Here is an 8,266-nt window from a genome sequence, read left to right on the forward strand (position 1 = left end):
AGCCTAATGATGTGCTAGTATGATGATGAGCAGCCTGAAAAGTGGTTTTAACTAATGTGATCCAATATTTGAAAAGTTGACGATTTCACATCAAATTTTATATTCTCAGCATCTCAGTTACAAACAGAAAATCAGGCCTTAAAATCCTTGCATTTCCCCAAGGCAACAACAGTCTGGAGCTAGAATTTGAATGTCCCCTGTGGATGAGCTGACACGTGCCTGTTAACCACAGTCCCCATCCATCCCTATTGCCCCAACACAGAGGTTGGCTACAAGTATCCTTTATCTATATGGCTAAATAGGTTAGTTGGTTTGGATTGGGTTGCTAGTTTTTCCTGTTTTGTTTTGCTTACTTTTGATTTTTGGGGGGGCTAGGAAATGGTGTGTATTTTGGTACCATGTCTTCCAAAGCGAGAAAACCAAACCCAGTAAGCCAAGAAGTCAAACAGTCTAGATTAATGATGAAAGGAGGAGCCCTGTTGGTGAGGTAGATTATGAGTTGGACTTCTAACTGCAAGATCAGAAGTTCGAAACTCCCCCCACCCCTACTCCACAAGAGAAAGATGAGATTTTCTACTCCTGTAAAGATTTACAGCCTTGGAAACCCACAGGGGCAGTTCTATACTCTGTCCAAAGGGTTGCTATATGTCAGAATTGATTCCAGGGTAGTGAGATTGTCTTGATTGATATAAATAATTTTTGGTGAGTATTGAAAAAACCAGTCAATATTATTTTTAATACACATCAAAGAAGGTCCACATTAATTGTTCACACAACCCTGCCACCTTCTTTCTTTATTCCCTTGCCTCCCACTCTCCTTTCTTCCTCCCTATGGTCTTTTATCTCATTCGTTTTCTTTCAAGGGTTAGCCTAGGAGTGGGAAAGTCTGACTAATTCTTAACCAAAAGACTAAATTGGTTTTATTGTTGGTGTTATTACTTGGGTTAAATTTTTTTCTTTTCTCTTCTTCTATTGGTTTGTGTCATGTAACCCAGAAAATGGGGAAACATTTGGAACATCAAAACACTATCCTTTCTCAGTAGACTACAAGCATTAAAGGCAACAGAGATAAATATTCCAATAATAACAATAACATACAAGGATAGCTAGAGAGATAAATAGATAGATAGAAAAACCACAAAATCTGAGCAGTTGTGGGCAGGAGAATGGGAATAGCCCCATGAATAAATATAGGTTTGCCAGAGAATAGTTCTATATACATATTAGCATATACTACAAATATGACCATGAATATAATAGTGCATCCAGGAGGCATAGTTAGGAAATGTCTTAGCTATAACAAATCCCCTTGAGGGAGCGTGTCCTAAATATCGGGGATCAGGAACATAGCTCTGAGAGACTTCAAGATCAATTGGTACAAACTAGCTCACAAAGACAATGTTCTGTATCCATCAGGGAAGTGACTGGGGTCTTCAAAAGCTAGTGAGTAACAAACTAAAAGTCGGTTCTTGGTCTCACCCTATGTGTTGGACAGGGTTCTCTAGAGAGACAAAACCATATTGCTAGTAATTATATATAAATATATTTATAAAGCTAGATATGCAATACAAGAAATGAACCACTAAATTATATACAGATAGATAACACAAGAAACTAACAGTTAAATTATAAAACAGTGAGACACTAGCAGTCCTTTAAGGCTTGAGAGCCGCCAGTTGCCAGTCCCTTTCTGTAGAGAGAGCTGGGCTATATATACCCAGGCAGCAAACAGCAAGGCAAGTCACCAACTGTCACCAACTGTCGGTCCCCAGCTCCAGAAACGAACATTCCAATCCTGTGGGATTAAATGGACCTCAACTTACAGCGACAGAGTCCACAAGCTAGGCATCCCACAGGTAGTGTACCCCTTTAAATTGAGGCACAGAACAAGCACGGCGAGGCTCACGAAGCCATTTATCCCTCTGTCCTTTGATTAATCCTACTTGTGTTTATCGGCCAGGCTGGCACAATAAACTATTGCACCTTGTCTGGAGCAAATAACATTGAAGAAGCTCAAGATGCCTGGCAACAATTAGTCCAAATCAGTAATGGACTATGCGTACCTCAGCCTCTATGATGCTAAGGTCAGAAGAACTAAATGGTGCCTGCCTATCACAAACAGCTGCTCTGAAAGGGATCATGGTACATGATCCTAGATAGAGTGGGGAGTAATGTGTAAGAAAACTGAAAGTCATACTACTACTACCAATAGTAATAATGATAATGATAAAAGATGAGGTTTATTGGTTAGATAGACTAGTGAGATCCCCACTACTATGGTCCTTCATCACCCTTCAGGTCTGGAACTGAATTCAACCCCCTGAAAAATAACAGGTTTATAAAGTGAACTTTATGAGAAAAGATTGCAGCCCTCAGTATGGATTACAACTCAATGTCAAGAAGACACACATCCTCACAACTTGATCAATAGGTACCATGATAAATGGAGAAGTTTGTTGTTTTTTTTTACTTGTTGTTATTTGTTGAAGTTGGCACGGATTTTTGTCTTGATGAGGTCTATAATCAATGCTCTTGGAAGCTGCAATCATGAGATCAAATGACGCATTCCATATGGATACATTTGGTGCACAATACGTCTGTAGAGTGCTAAAAAGCAAGGATGTTACTTTGAGGACTAAGGTGCACCTTACCCAAGCCATAGTAATTTAAATTGCCTCATAAGTATGTGAGGCTGAAGAAGAATTGATATGTCTGAATTGTGGTGCTGGTGAAGAATATTGAAAGTAACATGGACTGCCAAGGGAACAAACAGATCTGTCTTAGAAGAAGTATGGTCAGAGGGCTCCTTAAAGGCAAGGATGGTGAGACTTCCTCTCACAAACTTTGGTCATGTTATTAAGAGAGACTAGTCCCTGGAGAAGGACATCATGCCAGGTGAAGTAGAGGGACAGTGAAAGAGAGGAAGCCCCTTAAGGAGATGGATTGACAGTGACTGAAACAAGGGGCTCAAGCTTGGGAACAATTAGAAGAATTATTCAGGGCTAGGTAGTGTTTCTGTCTGTTTGGCATAGGGTCAATGTGGGTTGCAACTGGCTCAATGGCACCTGATAAGAACAACTACACCAAAATGAATCATAGCACTGAGGAGCACACATTCCTCAGAACCATCAACCATTCAAAAGCAAATAGGCAGTATTTGCCCAAGGCCAAATTCAAAAGGCAGGCAAGGTTAGGGGAGAAGGGTGAATGAAAACAGGAAGCAGAGTTTCAATGGCATGAGTGATATTACATTGCAGGAGATTGTCATCAATGTCACATAACAAAACGTGTATAAATTGTTACGTGCAAAGCTGATTTTCTCTGTAAACCTTAACCCACCTTACAATAAAAACTTTCTTTTTTTAAAACAAAGACACCATCGTTCATATCATAGACACAGCCAAAGAAAGATCTCCTGGACAATCCTAAAAGGATCTCCCAAATGATTTGGGTAGTTAGCCCTCCCCAGGGAGTTCTACCCATTGAAACGCTGGGCGGTTATGGCTGCAATTATATTTCAGGCCAGAAGAGGCAGCAGAGGCCTGGTTGTTCAAATGCTACAAAACTACCAGACAATGGGCAAACAGTTTCTTTCCACGGACGACTAGCGGCTCTGTCATATCCATGTCTGGTGTTCAACACTTGGCGACAGAATCCAGCCCGCTGGGTTTGGGTGGGGTCTGTTTCTCACCCATGCTTGGCTTGGGATTGTTCTATGGCATCCACAAAGTGGAGTCCTTTCCTTTCTGATGTCCCGAGAAAGCTGTTTTCTCCTTTTTCTCTCTCTGGCCCTCTTCCCAAGAACCCTGGGGTTCACTCTGCTTTCCTCTGGTTGATGTTTCTCAGGCAGTTACTTGACCTTGGTTCATCTACTGCAGGTGACCATTAGCAAGTAACTGTACCGTCCTTGGATGGTATTGTTCATGAGCTAGGCTGCGAACTACGGGTTAAAGGTTTGAGTTCACCCAGAGGTGCCTTCCAAGAAGGGCCTGGTGATATGCCTCTGGAAAAAAACCCACCCCAGCCATGGAAAATTCTAGGGACCGGACTTCTCTAACACACTTGGGCTCTCCATGAGTCCGAGTTGACTCAATGGCAATTGGTTGCTGGTATTCCTGTAAGTAGAAGACAACAATCTTTAAGCAGTCCCTCTTGGATTCATGGGAGGAGGATGGCTTCCTCTGAGAGAACTTCTCAGGGCTCCAAGGGCTCAATGATCTTACAAAAAATGAGAGAAATGATGAGCCTGATGACAGATGATATTGCTATGCAGGCCTCGTTTCAGGATGCTCAAGTTTCCAGGTCTTTCCCTGACTCACAGTGTAGCCCTGTGAGGTTCCAAATAGAAGGGCACCCTTGCTCCCAGGACCTGGAGCCTTGTAGCTGAGCAGAGCAGTCATGATGAGAAAGAGGACCCAAGGGGGAAGTCGGGGGGCTGCTTCACTTGTCTCAGTGTCAAGCAAACAAATGTTTTGGCAGGAAATTTCTCTTCAAGAGTGTTCTGATTTCTTGAAGGAAATCTTTTTCTGAACCATTTCCTCAGGGGAAAACCACTCAACTACCTCGGGAAGGAAGATTTTTCTCCTTCCAAGCTTACCAGGCTGTGTTAACTCACAGAGGAGGTGTGACTAGCAGGCAATGAAACTGATTTCCAGACTCCTATGAAAATCAGCAAGTGCTCGGCTGCTAAGTGAAAGGTCGGCAGTTGGAAAACCCCAGCTGCTCTGCAGGAGAAAGTGGTGGCTGATTGTGTCTGACAAGATGACAGCTTTGGAAACCCAATGGGGCAGTTCTCCTCTGTGTTCTACAGTTGCTTTGAGTTGGAGTGGACTTGACAGTGATAGATCTGATCTTTTTCCCCATGAAAATCAACTTTCACGAATACATGTGCATTCATGGATGTCTGTGTCTGCTTTGCCATGCATGTGCACATATGTGCCTATTTGCACGTGGATGAATACGTCTGTGAATGTGGGCGTCTCTATTTACTTTGCCATGTGTGTGCACATGTCTGCCTTTGTCAGTATGCATGCGGGCTCAGGCAGCATAAAGAGATCACAGAGAAACTTGGAGAGAAAGAGAAAAGTAACCTATTTTCTCATGGGTCTCCCATACCTGACGGTCTACTGGCATCCACCGCCACGAAGACCAGAGGTCACTTCATGCCATGTGTCCAGCTGCACATTGCTGGTTGAGGTCAGTCACCAGGGAGGCAAGTCAGACTGGCCTCGCCAACCTACCACCCACCTGCAGGAGTGATTCCCACCATCTGTCCTGGAGCCCCTCCCACCTTACTCAGCCTCCCTAGACCTTGAGTGAAAGGCGTTTCCAACGTTTTTACATAAAGATTTCTGAGATTGACTGAAGAAATGATTTCATTTGACAAAACAAGAAGCTTTGAATTTAAAGATTTGAGGCAAGTGCCCTTCAGAGAGGGGGACACAGGACGGGGCCATGCTCCCTTCCGGTATGCACAGGGGTTGCTATGAGTTGGAACCAACTTGATGAGCACCTGCCAGCAACAACAACAACCAGAAGTTGTCCAAACTTCTGTGGCCTCAACTCGGAAATGAGAATATTATTATTGCCTCCTAGAAAGAACTCAAGGTATGTACAATTGGTTAATAGGCGTTTGGAAAGTGAGTACATTAAGTGGACTGATGACATTGATAAGGCAATAAGAAACTGAGAAGGCTTCACTAACAGGTGCTTTCACATCTGTAACCAGTAGATTCCTTCCTTCTTCATCTCTTGCCATCTTAATCAGCTCCCACACTTTCCAGGCAGCTTGAGGGATTAAATGTTCAGTCTGATCCTATTATAAGCCTCAGCCTCAGAATCAGAGGCTTTACCTGAGGTTTGAGGAGCTATACTGGGAATGAGGGAGAGTAACCTGTCTTTTCTATTGCTCTCCTATCGCTCCCTCTTCCCTAGCCCTTCCCTGTCTCTGGGCCTGCCTTTCCTCCCTAGAGCATTGGCTTCCGGGAGAAGGGGATGGAAACAATGAGCACATTCCTGACCAGGCCTCTTACCATGCTATGTTCCAACCCTCTCTTGGAAGGGCCTCCACCAAGTCCTCTTATGTCATCTCACAATAACTTGTTAGATACCATTGAGTGAGCTCCTGACTCATAGCAAAAGTACACACAAGAGATTGAAGCACCACCTGGTCCTGCACCGTCCTCACAATGGTCCTTGTGTGTGAGCCCATGGTTGCAGCAGTGTGGAGGAGATCCTGTCCAAGAAGGCTGCCAGTGGGTGGGAGGGGCTGCAGCTTTCAGAGACTTTGGAGGATGCCAAGGTGGATAGTTCACGGCGTATCATATGAGGTCAGCCAGCGGGCCTTGGGGGCCCTTCCCATTATCCATAGATATATGAAATAAATGGAGGCCCTCAGCAAGATGGGCTGCAGACACCTCCAGGACTCACTTGATCCTTGGCAAGCTCCCTTAGCCTTAGGACACCACCTGCTGGAACTGTGACTTTGCTGCCTCTCCTGGCTCTCAACTTCCCTCCTAGAGGACTCCAGCCACCCTTCTCCTTGCAGATCCTTCCAGCAGGAGGCAGATATTGGTCTCTATGCTTTTGCATGTGGCCAGTTTTCTAGGGACAGATCAGCCTCTCCCAAGAATTTGGGTTCACCAGAGTGAGCGTGCGCACAAGTCTGCAGAGCGTACGGCCAGGCCTCTGAAGAGAGAACTGCTGGAAGATTTGCCCCTTTTCAAAAGCGCTAATTCCACAGTTGAGAGCTCGTCTCCTGGGGACTCAGCTTGAGTCTCAAGGAGCACATCCCCTTTGACACTGGTGGCAACTCGAGGTGCTGTGGGTCATTTTCTTGCCTTTGAGGAGTGCAAGGGAAATGCTACAATATGTCCCTTCACATGAACCACCAATCCTTATCTGGAGAACTCTCTGAGATGACAGGGATGAGAGGGAGATGTTCCTGGGGCACGCTTTCACCTGCACATCTCTCAGGTGAGTCAAACATTTGACCCCCAAAAGTTGAGTATGATGGTGAGAGTTCAGGCTGGGAGATAGAGTGTCTGGGTTCAAATCAAGAGATTGCACATCTCAACTCCCATGGTTCTCCTGCATAAAACCCAAGCCAAGCAGTTTATCACTTCCCGGCTGAGTATCCTACTGAGGCCAGCTAAACTCATTCTTTGCTGATGACAACGTTGCTTGTACCAAATGGCTTTGCCATGTAGCCCTTAGCAATGGCCAGAAGGGCTGCTCATCAAACCGCAGAGCAGGGCTTCTGGCGCACACGTTAAGAAGGGGGCTATTCACAACAAGGTCAGTAGTTCAGAACCCACTAGCTGTTTCTCTGGAGAAAAACTGTGGCTGTGTGCTTCCATAAAGATGCCCAGCCATGGAACCCCCCTGGAGAGGGCCATGATGAGCTGGAGTGAGCTCTACAGGAGTGGGATTTTTTACTGTGGATGTAATCCCACCTGGGCAGAGATTTTCTTTGTGACTTAAAGAGGCTGTACCTTACACCAATGACTTGGCTGATACAAAAGGATTCAATTCAACACTGAAGCAAACCAACTCCAAAGGAAGAAGGCAGCTGCCATGCAGAGAGCTCCAAGGACCACCAACCATGGAGGTCATTGAAGCCAAAACAAGAATACCGCCCACCAGCCCTCAGCCCCCAGGGATGGACAAAGAGAGCGTGCCCATCAAGCTGGTGCACTGGCATGATGCTGTCAGCCTCCGGTGCTGTGAGAACATTGACTTTGGTGTGTTAAAGGCACCCACTTGCGGTATGTTTGTGATGTCAGCATGTGGAAACTATGGCAAGCCCCCCTCCCTGCCTCACAGCACCAAAGCCTCGGCATTAAAACCCTGTGCCTTCTGTGGCGCTTGCCAGCTGTGAGAGGGCAGGAAATGCCCTTGGCTTTTCTGCTCCTTGTTGTGACCTCCCTCTGAGGCAGGGAGCAGAGGATTTGAGGTTGGAATCTGTTTTGTTTCATCACTACCCTTTGTCATCTCTCTGAACACTTTCATGTGCTCCTCACCAGTGCTTCGCCCTCTCTATCACCAAGCCATGTGCTCTTTAAAACATGCACACACACACACACACACACACACACACACCTAATGTTCACATTTTGAGGCACATTTGTCTTCAATTCACTAATAATAACAATAATTATTCAAAGCCACTTTACCATCTGAAAAGAAATCTCTATGCATACACTTAGATCATGGATGCCAACTGCCTTCTTAACAACATTTCCCAATGAAATATTCAGCAGCGATT

This window comes from Tenrec ecaudatus, unplaced genomic scaffold, assembly GCF_050624435.1.
Source record: "Tenrec ecaudatus isolate mTenEca1 unplaced genomic scaffold, mTenEca1.hap1 Scaffold_90, whole genome shotgun sequence".
NCBI classification, from domain to species: domain Eukaryota; kingdom Metazoa; phylum Chordata; class Mammalia; order Afrosoricida; family Tenrecidae; genus Tenrec; species Tenrec ecaudatus.